The 23,618-nt window shown below is 35.5% G+C and overlaps 1 long non-coding RNA gene across 2 annotated transcripts in view; it reads right to left on the bottom strand.

Annotated features, from left to right (window-relative positions):
* LOC136838738 (uncharacterized) overlaps positions 1-23,618 on the bottom strand; it is a 241,764-nt gene that overhangs the window by 585 nt on the left and 217,561 nt on the right. For both annotated transcript variants that reach the window (XR_010853101.1, XR_010853100.1), the window contains one exon: positions 15,817-15,984. This is a non-coding gene — a long non-coding RNA (uncharacterized lncRNA). The remainder of the gene's footprint in view (positions 1-15,816; positions 15,985-23,618) is intronic.

Here is a 23,618-nt window from a genome sequence, read left to right as displayed (position 1 = left end):
AAAACAAAATACAATACTTCATAACTTTTGGCTGGTAGTTTTTTTTTCTGCCAAAAAGCAAATACCTGTTACTAAAACGTAATGCTCCTCCTGATAAAGCCGAAACTAGGAATATCTTTTATCTGGATTTTGCTCATATATTTTTTTTTTTTTTGAGAATGCGTTACTCCAATTTTGTTAAGAATAAATGTACACTTGATTTTTGTAATATGAAAGAGAGAGAGAGAGAGAGAGAGAGAGAGAGAGAGAGAGAGAGAGAGAGAGAGAGAGAGGTCACTGTAAACGATTTGAACCTTCATATTACATCGAATATCTATAACTGCATTTGAGGACTCAATCATTCACTGCAAGTTTATGAACTTAAAATTACCGAAGGGAAGTTCTGAGACAAATTCCATTTCGGTAAAGAGAATTTCATCATAAAGTATCGAACCAAAGCTTAATTTCACACGAAAACTAAAGGATATATAACGTTCTCTAACGAGCCAAATTTCTCTTATACAGAGACCACGAAAATAACAGATAAATGAACCTACAGGTGTGGTCGGAGTAATGGACTTTTATTTCAGCACAGTAAGAGGTCCCACAACCACTACTACTACTATTAATAACTCTTTTTACTTCAGTGGCCAATGATTCCATCTCTTTGACAGTGTTCATAGTAGGTTTGAAATTTATAAGTGTAATGGCTCAAGGAGGCGGAGTCTTCTTTTGCCGGGGGCGGAGTCAGAGATTATTATTATTATTATTATTATTATTATTAATATAGGTTTCAGTCGTTCTTAGTGACCGCTCTGGAGGGCATTTAAAAAAAAAAGAAAAAAAAAAAAAGCCTCCACTTCTCAGTCGAGGCAAACGTCTATTCCTGAACCAGAAGTGGTCAATTTTAAGTTTCACTGCCTAGTTATAAAGGCTCCGTGACTTGCAGTATCAGATTCCAGAGGTTCTAAGTCGCCAAGATTTATAAAGTGCCAAGAGAAAATGACTACACGATTTCATTTTCGTAAGAAAATGACTGCACGACTTCGATTTCGTGAAAAGAAAACTGCGCGATTTCTGTTGCGTTAGAACATGACTGTACGATTAATATTTCGTGCGAAAATGACTGCAGGATTCTTAGTTCGTAAAATAAAGCTACATGATTTCGATTTGTTAGAAAAATAACTGTAATATTTACATTTCGAACAAAAATGACTATACTATTTCTACCTTGTATGAAAATGACTGCACGATTTCCGGTTCGTATAAAAACGGCTGCAAGATTGAACAAAAAAAAAACTTTAAAAAATTGGTTTGCTAGCAAAGGGTCGCCATTCCATTAAATTTCAGTCTAACACAGGGCCTCAAATTAGCCAAAAAATTAAAAAATCAATTAAAACATCACTGATCACTATATGGAATACTGATCGAGAGTAGTCTACCTTAGAATTCGGCACCTACTCTTAGAACAATCTGGATTTCTAATTTAATAACAATAATTGATGTGCAAGAAATACTTGAATACCCACATGGGAATTCATAAAAAAGTAAAAAAAAAGTAAAAAATAAGCTAAAAAAAAGCCGAATGTATATACTGTGTTAATCAAATGTCTGAAGAATGAAATACCCAAAATTTCCCGGTAGGAATTCTCAAGTAAGGCTGTAGTTTCAATACCTCTGTGTTCTTTGGACAATGGTGGATCAAGTCCAGTTCGTACAAGATTCAGACAAGCAATGGCAGTTACACAAGGGATATATGGAATGGATATCAAATTATTGGTAAAACTTATGAAACCAACAATGATTCAAAGAACGAATTAACTTATATATATATATATATATATATATATATATATATATATATATATATATATATGTGTATGTATGTGTGTGTGTGTGTGTGTGTGTTACAGTAACTTTCTGAAATCCAGGGAATTCGCAAAATCCCTAGGGAATTTGTGACATGAGCAATTCGCGCTGGAATATGTGATCTCCCCGAGGGGTAGCACTAAACACGTCGAGACAGTGATTCATCTGCACTGTTTCGCTGTGTTTAGTACTAGCCCCTGGGGGGTCAAATGTATTTCGCCGTGTTAGTACTAGTCCCTGGGGGATCAGATGTCCCTAAGTGCATTTGATCCCCCAGGAGCTAGTACTAAACACAGCGAAACACATTTGACCCCTAAGGGCTAGTACTAAATACAGAGAAACAGTGTAGGTGAATCACTGTTTCGCCGTTTTTACTACTAGCCCTCGGGGATCAAAAGTTTCTATGTGAGTTGGTCATTTCACAAATTCCTTAGGGATTCCGTGAAAACCCTGATTTCACAAATTTACTGTGATACATATATGCATTATATATAATATATATATGTATATATATGCATATTTTTATACATACACACATATATATGTATGTATATATATGCTTATTTTTATACATACACACATGTATGAATATGTATACATACATACATATGTGTATGTATAAAAATATGCATATATATGTATATATACATGTGTGTATGTATAAAATATGTATATATAATGTATATATATGTTACAGTAAATTTGTGAAATCAGGGTTTTCACGGAATCCCTAAGGAATTTGTGAAATGGTCAACTCACTTTGATCCCAGGGGCCTAGTACTAAACACGGCGAAACAGCGATTCGCCTACACCGTTTCGCCGTGTTTAGCACTAGCCCCTCGGGGTCAAATGTGTTTCACTGTGTTTAGTATACACACACACACATATATATATATATATATATATATATATATATATAATCCTGCCCATATGGATACACTTCAATTTAGTCTTCGAATACATTAGAATTTCCTTTACCAGGCAGATATCAGAAATAAAAAAAATCTATCCACTGTTTTCAACCTTTATATATGATTTAACTTGAAAAACACGAACAAAAGAATAAGAATAACTCTTTTCGTGCCATGACCCATCGTCCAGGTCATTTCAAATCACGCTGCTTCTGCCATTCTGAAGAAGTTTTTCAGGTGTCTTTGACTTTTGCTGGGTAAAGGTTTGCTTCCTACACTGGGTCTACAGTGACTCACATTTAAGATGACTGAATGAAAAGCATCAACAGGTGGAAGCACTTTATGTGAATATTTAGCTGAATAACAAAACGAATCCTCCCTTATAAGTCATCAATATACCAGATGTATACACCTCCAGAATTCTCTGTTTTGATTCTCTATTTTGTCAAACCTACTAGAAATCTCGTTCTTTAAGGAAGAAATAAGCAAAGCAGTTATAAGAGAAACTGAGCATTGGGGTGAATTTCTCCCTAAGTAGACAATGCCATAACGTCTGTGGATGCTGGAAGCTGTTTGCATAAATAAAACACCCGGGCTAAACATCTATGACCTCGCCTATTTAAGTCAGCTACCGGAATGCAGGATGGACTCCCATTTAACGAGCCAGAAATTGCAGTCCCGGGTTCCTTATCGAAGAAGAAATCACAACATTTGAATAGAAAGAACACCCGAGTGATTATTTACCCTGACCATTACGTCTGACAGCGTTGGTAACTCTGCGGCGGCCCAAGAGGGGGAGGAGGATGAGGAGGAGAAGAAGATGAAGAAGAAGAAGAATAAGAAGAAGAAGCAGTAGTTGTGTGAAAAAGAGCCCTTGTCGAATCTGCGTCACGTGGAGCCCTGTGTTGCTATCCAGTAAAAAAAAAAGGAGTTTTTAAAAAATGCCGTGATAAGATAATCTGAATCTCACTTCATAAAGAATCTGGGGTGAGTTCACTCGCCGAGTAAAAGTCTGAGTCACCGGCGGGTGCAACTTGAAGCTCCTCCAGGAGGTGGCTGCGGTGGAGGAGGGTGGGCGAGGGCGGGGGAGCCCAGCATCCCTTATGTGGCATAGGTAATATGGCAGGACCGGACAACCTCCCGGAGTTTTTATCCACTCGTTGTGTAGGTTCATACGAATTGCAAATAGCAGTCGAAGCCAAGAATGTGCAGCATAAGCAATGAGACGGATGTTGTACTCGGCCCCTGTCTGCAACACACGACAGCGGCCATTTAACTGTGTCAGGTGGAAGGCGCTCCAACCATCAGCCCCATTGGCTGTCGCCCATTCTTATGTAAGGTGGAAATATTTGGCAGGTTTCCGGTGACACGTCCAGGCTTACGAGACGTTCTGCCTTGCCCGTTTTCGAATTTCGGCTTCCTTATCTCGCCCTAAGATTATTCTCACATCTTGGAGCATAAAATACGGAGCATAAAATGCAAGTCTCAAAAACAAAACAACAAAAAGAGTAATTCTCTTTCTTCCCGACCTTCTTCTGTGCGAAACTGCAGAGAACAAGAGACCAACGACAATTCCCAGTCGATCGTGGAAGGAACACAGAGTAACAGAGCCGAACTTTTCTTCAATTCTTGTCGAACAGGTTATTTGATCTGGTGATTGAGTAGCCTCCGAGGAGACGAGCTTACTTCATTAGGTTAACGTTGCCTACAAAAACAACTAATAATCGGGCGCATTTACAAGGTTTAATCAAAGCCCAGGTAAACATGCTTAACGATGACATTTCTCTCTCTCTCTCTCTCTCTTGGTTACATATGATAAAGCTGGATCATTCTTGCATTAGCTTGCATCGTACTAGAAAGCATGTATTAAAACTTTGCGATAAGACTAGTTATATAAATAAAAAAAATTTCATGTGTTACTTCAGAAGTGATTCCTCTAAAAAATCGACCTGCGATTCAAAGAAATCCACAGAATCTATCATATCTCAAAACTGTCTTGCAAGGCATTCATACTTCTGTGAGGTTTTCAGTTTAACATGATTCGTTTAAAGTATTACAGTAAAGCAAAAGGAAGCCTTTAATTTGTATTTCCAGGGTAGGGGACTTAGAGAACAAGTACACAACTGGAGAATAAATTAATAAAATTACGTTCTCCTCATCGTTACTAGCGGCCGATCTTTTTCATAAATGTCGCTCTTTTTCCTAGCGGTCGAACTTTTCCTTACGATGGATCTTTTTCTTCGAGGTCGATCTTTCCCGTATCAGTCGACCTTTTTTTCTAGCGGTCGATCTTTTTTCAAGAGGTCGATTTTTTTAGCGGTCGACCTTATTCCTAGTGGTAGATCTTTTCCCTAGCGGTCGATCGTTTTACCATCAGTCGATCATTCCCGGCTAGAGTCTATGCTACGACCGAAGTTGATGAAACAAATGGTATTCATTAATCTGTCCTGGCTCTTTGTATTCGTAAAATTCGCATCTTCTTCATTCTTCCAAATCCAATAAAATGCCTGAAATCACCTCAGTACTTTTGAAAGGAGGACGAATGCTAGGAAAATATTATGAAACAAATCTCCCAGTTTGCGCCATAAAACTGCTCTCCAATTATGAATAAAGAAAGAACGCTTCATAATATAAGCAAAATCATGACAAATCAGCAAACTCTTAATGAATTTTAAACAAAATTTGTCTATGTGAAATTGGAACCTCAAGAGTTCAAGCGAAGATGCAATATATTACTACCCTAAAACAATTCTTGTGTTGTACTTGCATTTTTATCTGTTTATTTATTAATTTGTTTATTTTTTTATTTTCTAATGAGTGATCTCTTCTTTCTGTATTCCCTATTGCTTCTGTTACTTCTTGCTAATGAACACCATACTCTTTGGAAGCATGAGTTGCAAGTCAATGGCCATTGCGGGCTTGTTCTATATGAATACGGTTCACCTTCTCAATAATAATAATAATAATAATAATAATAATAATAATAATAATAATAATAATAATAATAATAATAATTTAATAATAATAATAATACAGATTAAAACTAATACCTAAATTTTCGGGCAAAAAGTTCGAAAATATTTCAAAAGCTCCCATTTCATTCAATGGAGGCAGCAAGAACATATGGTTACAGATATAGTTATATTAATTAACAGAGGAAGCTTTCGTTCTACAGTACAAACATGGCAGTGGGTGATGAAGTACGTGTATGCAAATCCTCGTCATCATTAACGTTTTAACGTCAGATTTTCCTTTTACGGAGTTACTCGAGAAATGGGTTGGCTCCGATGTTTTCTGTTCTTGGGATTTTCTGTCCGAACTCCCATCTGATCCAGTTTTTCATTTATCCATTTTTCCAAGATTATCTGGGGGTTCTAAGTAGTCTCTTCTTCCTGCTACTACTTCCTACTACTCTTCCACCTGCTGCTTATACATATGCTACTTTGTAGATGCAAAGAGAGAGGCCAATGCTTACAGAAAACTAAGCGTCTGTGGTAAATAATCACCAATTCACAAAGGTTTTCACAAAGGAAAAAATGAACGATTAAAAAGTCACCCCCTTTAGAATGGATTTCGCTCCACGTATTAATTTTGAACATTCTCCGTTTACAGTCAGACGAATTACGAACCTCACTGAACTCGCATGTTACGATATTTTACACGCTGAATTCAACATAAATATTCCGGGCTACGGGTGGCCCGTGTCTCTTTCTACACCTATACCTCTGACTAAACAATGTCATTTAATTTGCATTTCTACACACGCATGCACACATACACTCAACTATATATATATATATATATATATATATATATATATATATATATATATATATATATATATATATATATATATATAATCAGACTGACTTGTGATGTATATATGCAGATGTAACGTAGGGAAGTAGGGAAACTGAAACACTACGTGCACCTCCCGCTCTTTCATTTCTCCCAGTGGTACATCTACATACAGACATACATACATACATACATATATAATATATATACATATATATATACACACACACACACACACACACACATATATATATATATATATATCTAATAATAGGAGCCCATAAAAACGCCAAAAGATAGAAAGTTATTGCTATACTTCAGAGACCACCTGTCTGTATTCCTTACTTCATTCATATACTTGCCAGCAGAGGGAGACAGTTTGGTCTCTGAAATGTAGCAATAACTTTCTACGTTTTGGCGTTTTTATGGGCACCTATTATTAGATGGATTCCTGTTTTAACAGAAAATATTCATATATATATATATATATATATATATATATATATATATATATATATATATATGTATGCTATATAATCGCTATTCATTCTACAGGACAGCCTTGGTCAACGGCGAGATAAACTAGATCGGGTAAAGAATGGGGTCAACGTAGCCTCTGCCGGGACAGTTTTGGAATCCTCTTCTTTCCTGGCCTAACACGTCCATAAGATCGTTTTTCCTAACCATGAGAACTTCCGTAGCCTCTGATTAATTGCGAGCCTTACACAAAGATGGTGGGGCTGCATACAGCTAAGGAGACTTACAAGCTGCAAAGATTGCTATAGGGTAACCTAAATGTAGAAGCAACACGATGGAACCTCATGTTATCTTTTAGTCACAGTTTAGCAACCGAATCCAGTTTATCATGTCCAGGAGCACGTGCGTGCTGGCTGGTCACATGGGACTCAATCAAGAACAACCCAGCAGAACTGGCTGGGCTCCTATTCACATAACAGCCTGAATAATCATTACATATAATAAGATATAATAAATACTTGAATGAAATTCATGGCTACCACAGCAAACTCTTTGAACAGCCTAAAAGTTTTTCTTTTGATGAACTGACTCAAATATAAGGTACCTCTAACAACTACAGACGAAACTTTGAATCCATCTCATAAAGCCACTGGTCTTATGAAGTTACTGCGAAGTAAGTTTGAGTGTTCCCGTCTATAAATGTAAGTCCTATTACTATAGGACAGACGGCAAATGAGGTTAAAGGCTTTCATCATAAACAACTTAACAGGTTCAGTGTGGGACAGAGGGAAAATGAGGTCATATATTTTATTATAAATAACTTAACGGGTGAATCCGACCTCCTCTGTACTGACAAGTTGGTCATGCCACAATACACATTGGGCTAGGGGCAGTGCCCTTCCTATACAGAATATAGAATTTAAGCCAAAGGCAATGCGCTGGGACCTATGAGGTCATTCAGCGCTGAAACGGAAATTCACTGTAAAAAGGTCAGAAAGGTGTAACAGGAGGAAAACTTCGCAGTTGCCCTATGAATCACTTGTTAAGAGAAGGTGGAAAGTAAGATGGAAGAAAGAGCATATGACCGGAGGTACAGGAAAAGGAATGAAAAGGGTTGCAGCTAGGGCCCGAAGGGACGCTGCAGAGAACCTTAAGTAATGCCTACAGTGCACCGCGTGAGGTGCACTGTCCCCTAGGGGCTTCCCCTTCTTGTAGGTAGGTCAGTGCAGCCGGCACTCATGTCTGGAGGTAGTCCTACTGACGTTCACAGCTAAGCAGAACATATGGATGTACTCTGGACTCGAATTACTGTCTTATCTAAGGGTTGATTGATTTAGATTTAAGTCGGCCTTGTGCCAGCACAGGCCCTTGCCCAGAAGCGGTAAGGAAAGCACTTGAACTGGGCATCTGGACTCTGGTAAACCAAAAAGATAATCTTATATGTTCCCGTATATTACTTTCATTTAGGTAATTTAACCAGTCCACTGAGGCTCATGTCTTGCGCAATGAATTTGTTTTTAAATGAAAAGCAAAAATTGAACCTCGGCAGTGAGGACGTAGTTGCATAACAACGAAAGAAGAGACTAGAGGCACAGGACGAAAAGAATAAGACAGAATCTTAAGAACCTGACGGAACTTAAGAGATATTTCGACCCTTAAGTAACGTGCCAGGTAATCCGAAAATTTAAACAAAGTCGAGTTAATACAAAAACATATAAAACATTACCTCTTGTGTTCTCATATCACTCTTGCACGAATATACTCGTGTAAACGCATTAACATGACTTTTAAGCTGGATTCAAACGCTAAAAGCACATTTTAATTTTTTACTACTTATTTCTTAAAGATTGGCTTCCAGAATATGGCAAGTTTCTAGTCAGTGACTTTTCCAGCCTTGGTATCACTGGATTAAATAAAAACTGTTCCAACTTTTTTATTTGTTATTAAATTCATGCCTTAAATGTACAAAACGACGACTGATCTCGAAAAGTTGAGATCGGTGCCATGTATTTGCTTTCTATTATATTAACTTCAAATTATATTCACTTCATATTATGAGCTCTCTCTAATTTTTCCAATATTCACCTACCAATTTTCTCTCTTACGTCTACAACACCTAATCAACAACTTTCTCTTCACGTGCGACACCGCTTCGAAATACCTTCTTAGTTGCTTTTCACTCGCATTTTACCTCTGCACACCTGCACGATATCATGTTTGAACATCTCTGTTCACTTATTTACTTCAATAATTTTTTAAATGATCATTCTTCTCTGTTTTTACTTAAATGGTCATTTACTTTTGTGGAAGCATGCTTTACCTTTTCATCTCACTATGGAGGATCTTTACAATAACAGGAATAATGTAATGAAATATTGCGCTAAACTATGTGAAAAATCGTACCAAATCAAAGGCTGATTTATACAGTTCGTTTAGTTATGATTTTCGGGCGAAAGTAAAGCTCTGTAATTAATTATTCGCTTTCTAAAGAAAAAGATATCGTTTGTAGTGTATACATAATGTCGGTTGCATCTCGCAACCTCTGCGTTTTAAGGAAATATTTTGCACATCTCGAAATACAAATGCATAATTACTTACGTCTAACTCCGTGTTACCATTATTTTAACAAGTGCTATATAAATCGATACATGCCAAACAAAACAAGCATGAATAGTGAAAAGTGAAGAATAGTGAAAAGTGAAGAAAAAGCTAAGATGTTTCGTAATGAAACTGCAGTCTTTGTCAAAATGAAGAAACCAAGGAATTCCAATGGTGCAATGGTATTTTGGAGTGCACATAAAACTTGTACAAACAAACTGATCATATATTCACATATATGAGCAAATATTCATTCGCTAGCTATATTTAAAACGACTGAAATTACTGGATAACTCAAAACATTACGAAGAATGATTTAAAACACTTCATTAATCAAAATATGTCGGCCACTGCGTCGAAAAAAACCCAAATTTGGTCAATCCTTGGCCATAACTAAGAAACGGTCGAAGTTATTGCCCTAAGCAGCCATGACTGATGTGAAGCCTGAATCCGCAAAGCTACGCAATAATTACTTGAAATTATAGGAACAATCATCAAAGCTTCCGGAGAACGCACAGCCTGTTCCGTGAAAATTAGTTTAACACAATCGCACCTTATGTTGAAAACTAGAAAACTGTTTGATACAAAATTACAAATTTCATCAATGTCGTCATTCTTTTAAATCAAAAGATATAAAAATAATGTTTCGTCAAGATATTATTATTATTATTATTATTATAATTATTATTATTATTATTATTGCTTCAAGTGCCAGAAGAAAATATTGAAAAGGCATAAGTATCAAGCACTTTCGTGCATTTAATAAATACACTTCTTCAGTGTACAATATTATACCATGAAGAAGCGGATTTATTAATAACAGGAAAGTTCTTGGTAGTTATGCCTTTTCAGTATTTCCTTCCGGCTCTTGCAGTGCATTTAGTCACGTGATCCTTGTGACGGTATATTATTATTATTATTATTATTATTATTATTATTATTATTATTATTATTATTATTATTCAGAAGACGAACGCTATTCATATGGAACAAGCAAATGTATGAACCTTACAAAGAAATGGCAAACAAAACTAATTTGCAGACGATGAAATAAAAGTGTAAATAAAATAAAACCATGCAAACATCGCTGCCGAGAAAGCTTGGGTCATAACATCTGTAGCAAATGAACTGGATTCGAGCAAGGACGCAGATTATCAATCTAGCCGTAAATAGGTCGACATTACGTTGTGAATTTCTTTTGAGGAAATGAAAAACGGTTTAGCGCGATTTGCATCAAGCGTGAAACGTGTCTCTTGCTTCAGTGTGCTAGCATCAAACGACCCATCAGAATATCCAGCTGCCTGACGTAATTAAAACGTCAAAGAATAAGTTTAAAAAGGGACAATAAGCTAAATATAATAAAACCAAAGCGTCAGTGAATAAACTGATTGAGGAGTATCTAAGTGTCCCTGATATAAAAACAAGTAAATATGCGCCGAAGTCTCTTCGGCGCAATCGAGTTTTCTGTACTGCGTATAATGCTGTATTAAACTCTCAGCCACGGCCCATGAAACTTTCAGCCGGCCGTGGTGGCCTGTGTTGTTGCGTTGCCAGGTGCACGATCATGGCTAACTTTAACCTTAAATAAAATAAAAACTACCGAGGCTAGAGGACTGCAATTTGGTATGTTTGATGATTGGAGGGTGGACGATCAACATAACTATTTGAGCCCTCTAGCCTCAGTAGTTTTTAATATCAGAGGGCGCACAAGAAAATGTTGAAATACTCGTGATCAAAATTTCGGCAAACTAGGCAAACAAGATTTAATTAGAAATATGTACTGATTCCATTTGTTTTCACCTACCTTAGTATTTTATTTCAAAGCAAGCGTTCTGTTAACGAAAGGTTCCTATTTACAACACAGAAATTTGGACTCTTTTCAGAGGGCCAGAGATCGGTCACAGTAATTCATCACGAGAACAGAAACCTTTGAGGTCATTTGTCACTTCTGGTGGATGATTTATGAACTCGAGTTTATCTCTTCTGTTTGAGGTGTTTATCAAGACTTGCTTCTTTATTAGACAAATTCTCAGAAAAATTACACACACAAACAAGAATATCTGTCATTTACACACAATATATATATATATATATATATATATATATATATATATATATATATATATATATATACACATGTATATTTATAAAAATATAAACACACACACACACACACACACATATATATATATATATATATATATATATATATATATATATATATATATATATATATATATATATAAAAAGTGTCTGCCTGTACAAATGCAAATGTAAGCGTGTGCATTTGCAATGTTTTGCATGAAAGAAGCTGCTTGGACTATCATACACAAAATATCTGAGATTATTCGATTGTGAATAAAAGGCGGTAATTAAGGTCCTTCATTCACAACAAGGTGGTAATTTTAGGGATACTGGATGTTTTTATGAGCAGCCTAAGCTTTCAATTCGCCTTCAGATATTAATTAAACAGCGGGAGGAGTAAGAACAAGAAATAATAAACCAGAAAAATCTAGAAATTACAATTTTTTAGATAGATGTAAATATTCATCACTCCTGCATGTCTTAGTTTTTTAAATTATATATTAAACGAGGCAATGATCATAGCAGGCAGTTTACACCGTGGATATGACAGACAACGAATAAAAAATATTATGGTTAAAAAATATGTAAATATTTATAGGTAAACACAAAAACAGGATCACGTTGAACCTTTCACTCATCCAAATCTTCGTCGCCAAAACTGTTAATTACGTAGGGAGCAGAAATCTGATCTAAATACGCCTCCTTCGCTCTATAGCTCACCACAACATCTGAAGTCGTCATCACCTAAAAATGGAACACACGCACACACTCACAAACACACACACACACACACACACACGCACGCACACAAAAGGACCGAGCGCCATTCTCCATCTTGGGATTCTTCGAACCTCTTGTATGGCAACACCGACTGCGAGTGACAGGTGAATAGAGATCAAATTGCCGCGTTTGCAAATTAGATTATCACTCCTACTGACAGAAGGAATAATGTGAGAGGTAACTTGATTTCCACTTATTTTCATCTGATTTCTTTTATTTAGTGGTGCCGTATTTCTTCTGATATCAGACCCCAGGCGTCCCAAATCTAATACTACTCCTTTGCAGGGTGTATTGCTCACGATCTCTTAGGCGAGGTGAAATAGTTTCTTCTCCTTTCCCTTCTCTTCCCCTGAAGCTCTGTCTCAAGGGATAACCAGAAACACACAAAATTCTAGTTTGAAATTGGACTAAATTTTTAAATTCTTTCGGAGAAACCCAAAGCCACGACAATTGTTGAGCGATTTCATGACAGACATAACTCTATTATTATTATCATCTCAGTTAGTAGTATTAGCAAAGTAGTGTAGTAGTGCTTATGTTTAAAAATATGAATGAGAGCGAACATATCAATGACCAACCTTCCATTCAACTTGCAAGCATGATTTACCGATTCTCAATGCGCGTGAAAACAGTAACTCGAGTCCTCCCTGAGAAAGCAAGCAAACAGGCGCTAAAAGCATAATTGTAATGATAGCTCGACCTAGAGATTCACTTTTCCATTGCCTTCGATTACAGTCATGATGAGATGCGGACATCTCAACATGGCAACCATTTCCCGCAATAATAGTGGAGGGGGGAGAGGGGGGAGATATTTGCTAACAGTCTCCTTAGAGTAAACGGAAACTTTGGAGAAAGACCTATAAACTTATCCACGACGTCGCCAGATGAATAAATTAATGGTTTATTCATATGTTTTTTAAGGAACTACAGCTATGTTTCCTTACATGTTAAGACACTGAGTGGTAAAATTGGGATTGGTTTCTAACCCCATATAAGAACATCGTGAGTTGTGTAACAGAAAAAATATAGTGCTCAAATATTCATTGATTGATAACGTCCTAAAAAATGGTCTTGCGTTATGAGCTGTGAAGAGATTTTTTCTACTAAAATATAAATACTCATCTCTGTAAAAAAAATTAAGCCCAACTCACATACTCATACCTATCATAATAAAGGGTTAATATCTTATGAAGACAAGATCAGCTATGATCTAAAAACATAATTTTGAACAGATAATTCTAAGTAGTCATTTTGAGCAGGGCTTTCTAAGCAAAGTCATTTTGAGCAGGACTTTCTAAGCAAAATTATTTTGAGCAGGGATTTCTAAGCAAAGTCATTTTGAGCAGGGCTTTCTAAGCAAAGTCATTTTGAGCATGACATTCTAAGCAAAATCATTTTGAGCAGAGCCTTCTAAGCAAAGTCACTTTGAGCAGGGCTTTCTAAGCAAAATAATTTTGAACAGGACTTTCTAAGCAAAGTCATTTTGAGCAGGGCTTTCTAAGCAAAATCATTTTGAGCAGGGCTTTCTAAGCAAAATCATTTTGAGCAGGGCTCTCTAAGCAAAGTCATTTTGAGCACGGCTTTCTATGCAAAGTCATTTTGAACAGGACTTTCTGAGCAAAGTCATTTTGAGCAAGGTTCTCTATGCAAAATCATTTTGAGCAGGACTTTCTAAGCAAAATCATTTTGAGCAGCTCTTTCTAAGCAAAATAATTTTGAGCAGGGCTTTCTAAGCAAAATCATTTTGAGGAGGGCTTTCTAAAAAAGTCATTTTAAGCAGAGCTTTCTCAGCAAAGTCATTTTGAGCAGAGCTTTCTAAGCAAAGTCATTTTGAGCAGAGCTTTCTAAGAAAGTCATTTTGACGAGGGCTTTCTAAGAAAGTCATTTTGAGCAGAGGTCTCTCAGCAAAGTAATTTTGAGCAGAGCTTTCTAAGCAAAATCATTTTGAGCAGGTCTTCTCTAAGTAAAGTCATTTTGAGTGGGCTTTCTAAATGGTCATTTTGAGCAAGGCATTCACAATGAAGTCACTCAAAATTGGGCCTTTTCACCAAAACCACTCTGGCAGGGCATTCTTAGTAAAGCCTCTCTCAGCTGTGCATTTTGACTGAAGTCAGTTTTAAGTTAGCTATTCAATAAATGCATATCGCCGAATCCAGTCTGGCCTTTTGTCCCTAAAACTTTCAGTACCCAATGAATTATTCATATTTCCCTCCAACCTATTAACTATAATGAGATTTCGAGATCTGGAAGAAATAAATAACCAGAGATGATGTACCGAAAAAGAAAAATACTCTTATCAATGAGCGAATGACCTCAAATCCGAAGTTGAAAATGCCCAAACATAAACAATTCTTGATAAACTGTAAAACGCTCAGAACACACACACACACACAAACTCCTCAAGGGATACAGTATCTCAGTTATTAGTTCTCAATTTTACAATGCACTATTTGTCATATTTTACGCCAACCTACATTATAGAAACGACCAAAACGACATTATAAAAAAAAAAGACGAGTCGGGCTGAAAAAAAAACCATTTTCCCGCTCACCTCCGGAGAGAGCGCGCGAGATCCCATCTGAAGCGAATCGGGCCCAATCCAAGTCGTCGTTTCGTGCATCAGCAACACTTAATTTAGAATAATTGTCGATTAATTTCATGATAATGAATTAATCATGGAACAGTGGCCCATAAATGTTATTGCTAATCACGATATGCTAATTTTTCATAAGTGGAATCAATCAGGGCGATGCAAAAGCATCCAGGCGTCAACTGGGCCTTACTCTCCCAGCTCAGATGTATCACGCTTTTTTTTTTTTACGCCGTTATCAAAATATTTCCACTTAATTATCCTCTTGTTTTAATGGGAGTCATTTTCCTTGGAGTTTGCTATTTTTCCGGATGCTGATTAGGCAATCATTATTATATCATTACGATAGTTTTGTCTTTTACTTTATGTCGCTTGACAATACGGCGTATGATTTAGGAGCAGTTCTGGTTTACTCAGGGTCTCGAAGAAATGGATTATAATAATAATAATAATAATAATAATAATAATAATAATAATAATAATAATAATAATAACCCTCTTAAGCAGACATTACACATGAAACCGAGATTTCTAAATATTCAAGAACTGAATTACACTTCAGCAGTTTGGTGTTGGTTTGAGACAGTACAATACAGCTATCACGTTACTGTGTGTGTGTGTGAGTGAGAGAGAGAGAGAGAGAGAGAGAGAGAGAGAGAGAGAGAGAGAGAGAGAGAGAGAGAAGATAATTTGCAATAACCTGCAGAAAACGTTCATACACAAACTGACCGTCTTCTCCACAACGAAGGAGCCATCATGATCGCCAGCGTTCCATTCCACGAAAACAGGAGGTTTTAATGTCTTCTGGCACTGGGTTCCTTCACAGGAAGAGAGTCAGGATGAATCACTGGAGGCAGAAGGATATAACTACCAAAGGGCAAAGGGTTTTTGGTCCACCTGCAAAGAAATTGCTGCATGTTAGAAAACGTAGTCCTTACTTAACCAAGTCTTAGATTATTTTATTATTATAATCATTAATAAATGTTATTAAGTTGTTTAACTGTACGACCAAACTGTTTGTTCATATTATATAAAGAAACAGCTGCATGTTACAAAACGTGGTCGATACTTAACAAAGTTTAAGATTATTTATTATTATCATTATTAAATATTATTAGGTACCTCAGCTGGGCGACCAAATTGTTTCTTCACTGTTTTTATTATCATTCAATGCTATTAAGTATTTTAACTGGACAACATAGTTGGTTTGCTAATAAATGACAACTGAAAATTGAGCAAGGTGAAGTTAAAGAGGTTGGACAGCTAAATAAGACGAGACTACACGGAAGTGGTGAAACTTAACTAGCAGAGAACCTAAGGACCTAAGATAGAATGCTGCAAACATCAATTAGTATCGTCTACAGCGTACCATGGAAGTCACTCTAGGTAGTAACCCCTTACAGTGTAAACTTAATCCTTATCTGTCTAAAAATGGTAATATTTGTCTGGTACTGATCACTTTTTCCTCCCTCTCTTTTTCCTTCTTGTGTTCTTTCCACGGTCGCCCGTCCCATACGGGCCTTTAAAAAAAAAAGGTCTATGGGAGAAAAAAAAACACACACACAACACAATCCATACTTCATAAAAAGGTCAAACCACAACGGAAAGAGGTCATGATAATCCCACCGAAAGTATTTTGAAATAAGTAGATCTAAGACTTTTACGTAACTGGTAAGACTCCGGCCAAGCCGATGGCGGCAAGAGTTAATGCCCAGTGCTTATTTGCAGCTTTGCATAATCAAGTTCGGAAATAAGATGGTCGGAAATCTCTGCCTTTTCAGCGACCAACTGACCCACAACGGCCGCCACCAAGGTAGTCACAAGGCCGGAAAGCAACGTTCGCGTAAGTGGGATAAGTATTGTGACTTATGTACTTAACGCGTATGATGGACTTACACTGTTTTTGAAATTGGTTTTTATTTGCCTGCCTGCAGTATTTACGTCGCCCAAGTCAACACATACTTAATCACAAGATTAAGTCAATTGTTACGCGAATGAAAGCATTGAGATATTTAGGAATCTGGAATTATCTTACGAGGCTGAATACTTCTCGAATTTTTCACTCACTGGAATAAGGTGCCATAAGGAGGCGGGGGCGGGGGCGGTATAACAATTCTGAATACAAGTGACAAGAAGACGTTAAATAATAAAGGACTACTTAATGACCTATGCTGAGGTGAGGGTTTTTTTTTTGGCAAGCGCAAACTGGGCGAAAAACCAAATCCCGGCAGGTAAGCCAAACACCGGGAAAACTTAAAGGAAGCAAAAGCTGTGAATCAGGAAAACCAGAAGCAAGCAGAAAACTCCGGAGCTTGGTAGCAAAGGGAATAAAACCGCCAGGTTAATTAACCGATAACAGAACTGACCTTTCTCAAATCTATCTAGGGAAAAATTAAATGGATACACAATACTGTCAATCATTAGTCAAATCAAGATTGTAGAGAGAGAGAGAGAGAGAGAGAGAGAGAGAGAGAGAGAGAGAGAGAGAGAGAGAGAGAGAATATTTATGAGATGAAACTTTCGGGGATGACTGATTTCTAAACTTATCGTCTCACATTCTTGACTCGTTCAAGACAGGTAACAACACGGACTTCAGACAGAAAAATCTTTCATTTATTCACTCAGGTCTTTTCCTACTACTTGTTCTCTCTGAAACTTGATGTCCATTACTCTGACAGTGAAGGAAGTAAAATACAATAAACCTGTTACCATCCTTATTTATTATATTAACTTCAACGTAAACTTTTAATTTTACTCCAACCAAGTTTCCGCTGTAAAGATAATTTTTCATTTCTGAGGACTGAGGTCCAAAGCGTTTGACCAAATTACAACGAATAATAATAATAATAATAATAATAATAATAATAATAATAATAATAATAATAATAATAATAATAATAATAATAATAATAGACACTGTCATTAATATTAATGTTAATAAAAATAGATTAATAATTACAGAAATAAGAGGAAGCTTAATAATAATAATAATAATAATAGTAATAATAATAATAATAATAATAATAATAAATTACTGCTATTAAAAACAACAACAACAACAACAACAACAACAACAACAACAACAACAACAACAACAACAATAATAATAATAATAATGATAATAATAATAATAATAATAATAATAATAATAATAATAATAATAATAAAAATAACAATAATAATAATAAAAATAAAAAAGGATTGTAAACAGAGGAAGTTCAATATTAATAACAATAATATTTGCGTTCTCTCTGCTTCTGTTGCTTATGAAAGCACTTTTACATACATCAGTAATAATAACAAGAACGGTTACAAGTTATTTAATAAAATGCATGTAGGCGCTACAATAACTTTATACCGAATTTCAATAATATCAGTACAATCAGTGAGACATCAACACCATATTGATAAAGATAATGACAAAAGGAGGGAACTATAATTGCTACATTGCAATCTTCACCAATGCCAACTGAGATATACGGAAAGTATTGAGAGCAAAATTTAAAACTTAGGTAATTTTGACACAAAATCACCATTCTTCATTGGGCGAATTTTATTTCTGAAATCTAAGGATGGTTTAGTTGAGTTTTATAGCCGTTACTGCATAAAAATAACAACAAAACGTTACAAATATTCATGACTGACCAAAAGTACAGGAAAGAATTCATAGGAAGAAACATAAGAACTAGAATTTACGCAAGTAAGGAATATTATTTTTCCAAAAAATCCTCACTGCTTGAATTTGAGATCTATATTAAATATGAATACAATGATCACTCATTCCTTCCTCTCTCTCCTTTGCTCTCAGACGATATGACACTACTGTAGAACTTTCAGCTTTTATAAATCATGCTGCAATAAAAAAGCACAACATATTTTGTTAACTGGACTTAGTGAAAAGAGAAAATTATATAATTATGTTTGACCATAATAGTCAGTTTAAAGAATACTTGTAATTCATATGGAAAGCAACACATGCACACACACACACACACAAGTACAAACACACAGAACACTCATAAAAATATATATACATATATGTATACTTATATATAAATAAGCAGACAAACACACACACACACACACACACACATATATATATATATATATATATATATATATATATATATATATATATATATATATATATATATATATATATATATATATATATATATATATATAAATAAATACTACTGAGCATATGTGAAACGGTTTCACATATTTTCCGCAAACCGCAAAATTCAGGGTTTTGGTCTTAAAAACAAATTTCATATAATCTTATATTTCAACCCTTCCTCGAGAAAAAAAATTTCCCCTTTATTATTACATTATATACATCCATACAGGATATATATGTGGTGAATTGTAAAAAAACCGAGGAACGTGTTGAAAGACGACATAGGGGAAATGGAGATGGTACGTTTGCCTGCCTGTGTGTGGGAGGGAGGGGAGAGAAGGGTGTCAGTGGAAGGGGAAGGGAGGGAGGGGTGTAGAAGGGTTGGGGAGGGGAGGGGAAGGAGGGAGGGGTAGAAGAGAGGTGGGATTGTTAGGAACCATCAACATGCCAGACTCCTCCAGTCCGAGGGGGTTGTCAAGGGAAATTCATTTTTTAATTAAACTGGTGAATTCAAGACGGGGGGACCGAGCCTGAGAGCAGCCTATTTACATACTATTACTGCCCCTTAGCTTCCCCTTGTTGTCCCCCTTGGGGTCGGGTGCCACAGGACGTGTGTGCTTGTTTGTGTCTGTGTGTGTGTCTGTGTGTTTGTGTGTATGTATGTGTACCTATGATAGCTTCCATTTCGGGAATTTGGCAAACGAAGGCGAACGTGCAAAGGGAAGAATGACAACCTTCCGTCACCTCAATTTTGCTTTCATGTACCCACCGCAATGTGACTTCTCCATGTGGCTCTCTTCACATCAATTGCTTCTACTATCCTGCATGAACAAGGCGAGAATGGCTACGCAATCGTAGTCTGTTTACCTTCATGGACTATGGAACTTTATGAAGTTTTATAGGTCAAATTGCCCGCCTTTAGACTATATAATGAGACAAGGATCTTGATGAGCCTCGCAAATAATGTTATATTATATAAAATATTTTTTATAGTGTGCCTGGTCTATTACCCAAACTATGTGACAATGCGTCTCCCTTGGGAAATGTTTTAGCAAATTATACAGTTACGAACCTTGCATCAAGTATTCTGACTATGAAAAATATTGACGTGTAACCTTACCTGGCACTTAACCACAACAATATTCAATTTGCCAGCTTCCAAGGATATACTGAGAAATTTCTCTATATTCAATGAGCCAATCTCGGTAATTATCCGGGATGAGAAAAAATAAATCTAAGAATTATTCGAAATCCCAATTCCTTTCATATTTCGGTAGATTAACACTTTACTATAAGATGTTTCAAGACTTTAAACAACAAATTGTATACAGAGCTAGAAGACGTTGCTTGCTTGTATCTCGGTTCAACCGAAATGCTAACCAGAAATGGGGGGGGGGGCGTTGACAAGAGCATAACTGCCCACGGTGTGCGCCCAACTTGGTTGGCTCAAGAGTGCTCACCTAGGAAAGATCTAGGTTCTACCTCCTTTTTGGGAGGAACCATTTCATTCAACAAGCAAACAAACCTAGGACCTCTAAAGAGTGGTAACGAGATATCTGGAAGTTCTAAGGGACGATATATACCTGTCGGTTTGACCTTTACATCAGATGACCCCTTGCATGGCACTCTGCAAATGGCACTAAGGGTTCTTAGCAGAGTCCCCAGATGCAATGCTTCCTATCTTTTACTTTATCATCCTTTTTCTATGGTTCTTTGACTGCATAATAATAATAATAATAATAATAATAATAATAATAATAATAATAATAATAATAATAATAACAACAACAACAACAATAATAATAATAATAATAATAATAATAATAATAATAATAATAATAATAATAATAATAATAATAGAGAAGTGAGTCTGATATATAAGTAATTTCGGTTAATGTCTGTCTTCTGTGCTGGCTTTGGGTTAAAAGTTAAATAAAGGTACCATGTGCTAAGGCGATCTCGAGTATCCACTCTGTCCTTCAAACAAATAACTGTAACTCTTATGACTAAATACCAAATCCAAGGACCAATGTTTACACAAAATTCATTCTAAGAAATGATTACAGAAGATTTTGTTTTAGCTTCTAGTAAGCAACACACCCCGACATTAAGCTTGTAATAGTAACAAAATTATCACTTATCACTTAGTTCTGTGAATAAATGTATAAATTCATATATTTCCTCGTGATTACGGCTTCAGTCAGCCGTCACTTCGATCTTGCAAAAATTACTAATCAAGCCAAATTAACGGTTAGAAAAATGTGAAAGATCAAAATCATAATACGCTTTTTGATAGCTACGATTTTCCCAAATTTATCAGTAATTATTAATTACTTGGAGGAAATGGTAACAGTACAATGTGGTAAATGTTCTCAGATTTCAGTGCATAAAAACAGTATAGTGACAATAAGTAAAAAAAAAAAAAAAAAGCATCATATACGGTAGTAACCCCAACTTCTATTTTTCATCGCCTTTTATCTTGCCTTGCTTTCTCGTACAGTATCTTTATCAACATGGCATGAAATCAATACGTATGTTTTTTAGGACACATTACGCGCAGTTAAGTGCAAAATTTACATGATTTACGTATTCATATTAATTTTTTCATCTACTTTAAGTAATCTTTATCATATTCCACCTGTGCTCATTTTCGTTTAATAAAATTCAATATATTTATTAGGTAAATGAGATCACATTTCTATTCTTTAAAAAGAGAGAGAGAGAGAGAGAGAGAGAGAGAGAGAGAGAGAGAGAGAGAGAGAGAAGAGAGAAGAGAGAAGAAATAACCATAAAAAAACTTGACTGAAAAATGGTCATCCCCGGTTACAGCAGAGTTGTGAACCTTGAAACGGCATTATTATACATTATTCGAAGAACTTTAAAGTAGTAAAAAAAAAAAAAAAAAACTACAGTCCACTAAAAAAAAGGTACCATCACAGTAATCCCAAGTAAAACAATAAATGGGACTTGGGCAAACTTTAACACAAAATCAGATGAGAATAATAATACGGATACGGAACACCGATAAGTAATACTCGAGTCTGTACCTGCTAACTAATTGTTCCGTTAATGAAAAATGACTATGGAGTAATTTGGACTATCTTATTCGTTCATATACATAAAGTAGTCTTACCAGTCTCTATGAATGCCTTGTTAATTGTTTGCGTGTATTATTATTATTATTATTATTATTATTATTATTATTATTATTATTATTATTATTAAGTTGAATAACCTCCAAATATTAAGTGTGCATAGCAATTAAAACGGAAACACAGCAGGACCATGATGGGGAAACACAAGTTACAGAGCACTACCTACATCACTGTAGTGGCCCTTCCCATCAAAAAGAAAGAAAAATAAAATAAAAAAAATATTCACTCAGGCTCAGCAAATTAGAGCTTAATAAAAAATATTCACTCAGGCTCAGCAAATTAGAGCTTAATAAAAAATATTCACTCAGGCTCAGCAAATTAGAGCTTGATAAAAAATATTCACTCAGGCTCAGCAAATTAGAGCTTAATAAAAAACATTCACTCAGGCTCAGCAAATAAGAGCTTAATAAAAAACATTCACTCAGGCTCAGCAAATAAGAGCTTAATAAAAAATATTCACTCAGGCTCAGCAAATTAGAGCTTAATAAAATATATTCACTCAGGCTCAGCAAATTAGGGCTTAATAAAAAATATTCACTCAGGCTCACCAAATTAGAGCTTAATAAAAAATATTCACTCAGGCTCAGCAAATTAGAGCTCAATAAAAAATATTCACTCAGGCTCAGCAAATTAGAGCTTAAGTTAGATTCCTTGTACATCTAGGTCAGATATTGCCATCTCTCTATAATTTGTTTAATTTATAATTAATAGTTCAAGTAAAAAATTCAGCAGAAATCTGGGTTAAGGTCATAAGATGTGTAACTGTGGCGCTGTCGTGATTGCTTCAATAGAAAAATGACCTCTCATTTACTTTCATTTGATGTGTCAAAGCGATAAAGTAAAATTCGTATTTTTCTTAAATAACTAATATTAACCCAAACGATAATAATAATAATAATAATAATAATAATAATAATAATAATAATAATAATAATAATCTGGCATGTAACCAAACAATATTACTAAATAATTTGTCCCGGTTGAAACGACCAATAATTGAGACCTGTATATAAAAAAAATCCAGCATTTTGAAACTTTTAAACTGCAAACATTTATGAGAAAAAAAGCAAACAAATATTCCAGTGGTCAAAACCGAATATTTCTGAATATCTTTTAAGCAACCTGACAGGCCGTGGAAACAATGAACACATATTCAGGCATAATTCTGTTTAATCTTGACATATAACAAAACTGGACTAATCAAACGTCTGTTTGTTACTTAACTATTAAAAATGTCAATCTTCACATTGCAAAAG

The sequence above is a fragment of the Macrobrachium rosenbergii genome, chromosome 5 (assembly GCF_040412425.1).
Source record: "Macrobrachium rosenbergii isolate ZJJX-2024 chromosome 5, ASM4041242v1, whole genome shotgun sequence".
In the NCBI taxonomy this organism is placed as follows: Eukaryota; Metazoa; Arthropoda; class Malacostraca; order Decapoda; family Palaemonidae; genus Macrobrachium; species Macrobrachium rosenbergii.
Note: the sequence above shows the minus strand (reverse complement) of the source record. Positions and strands in the feature narration are given on the sequence as shown.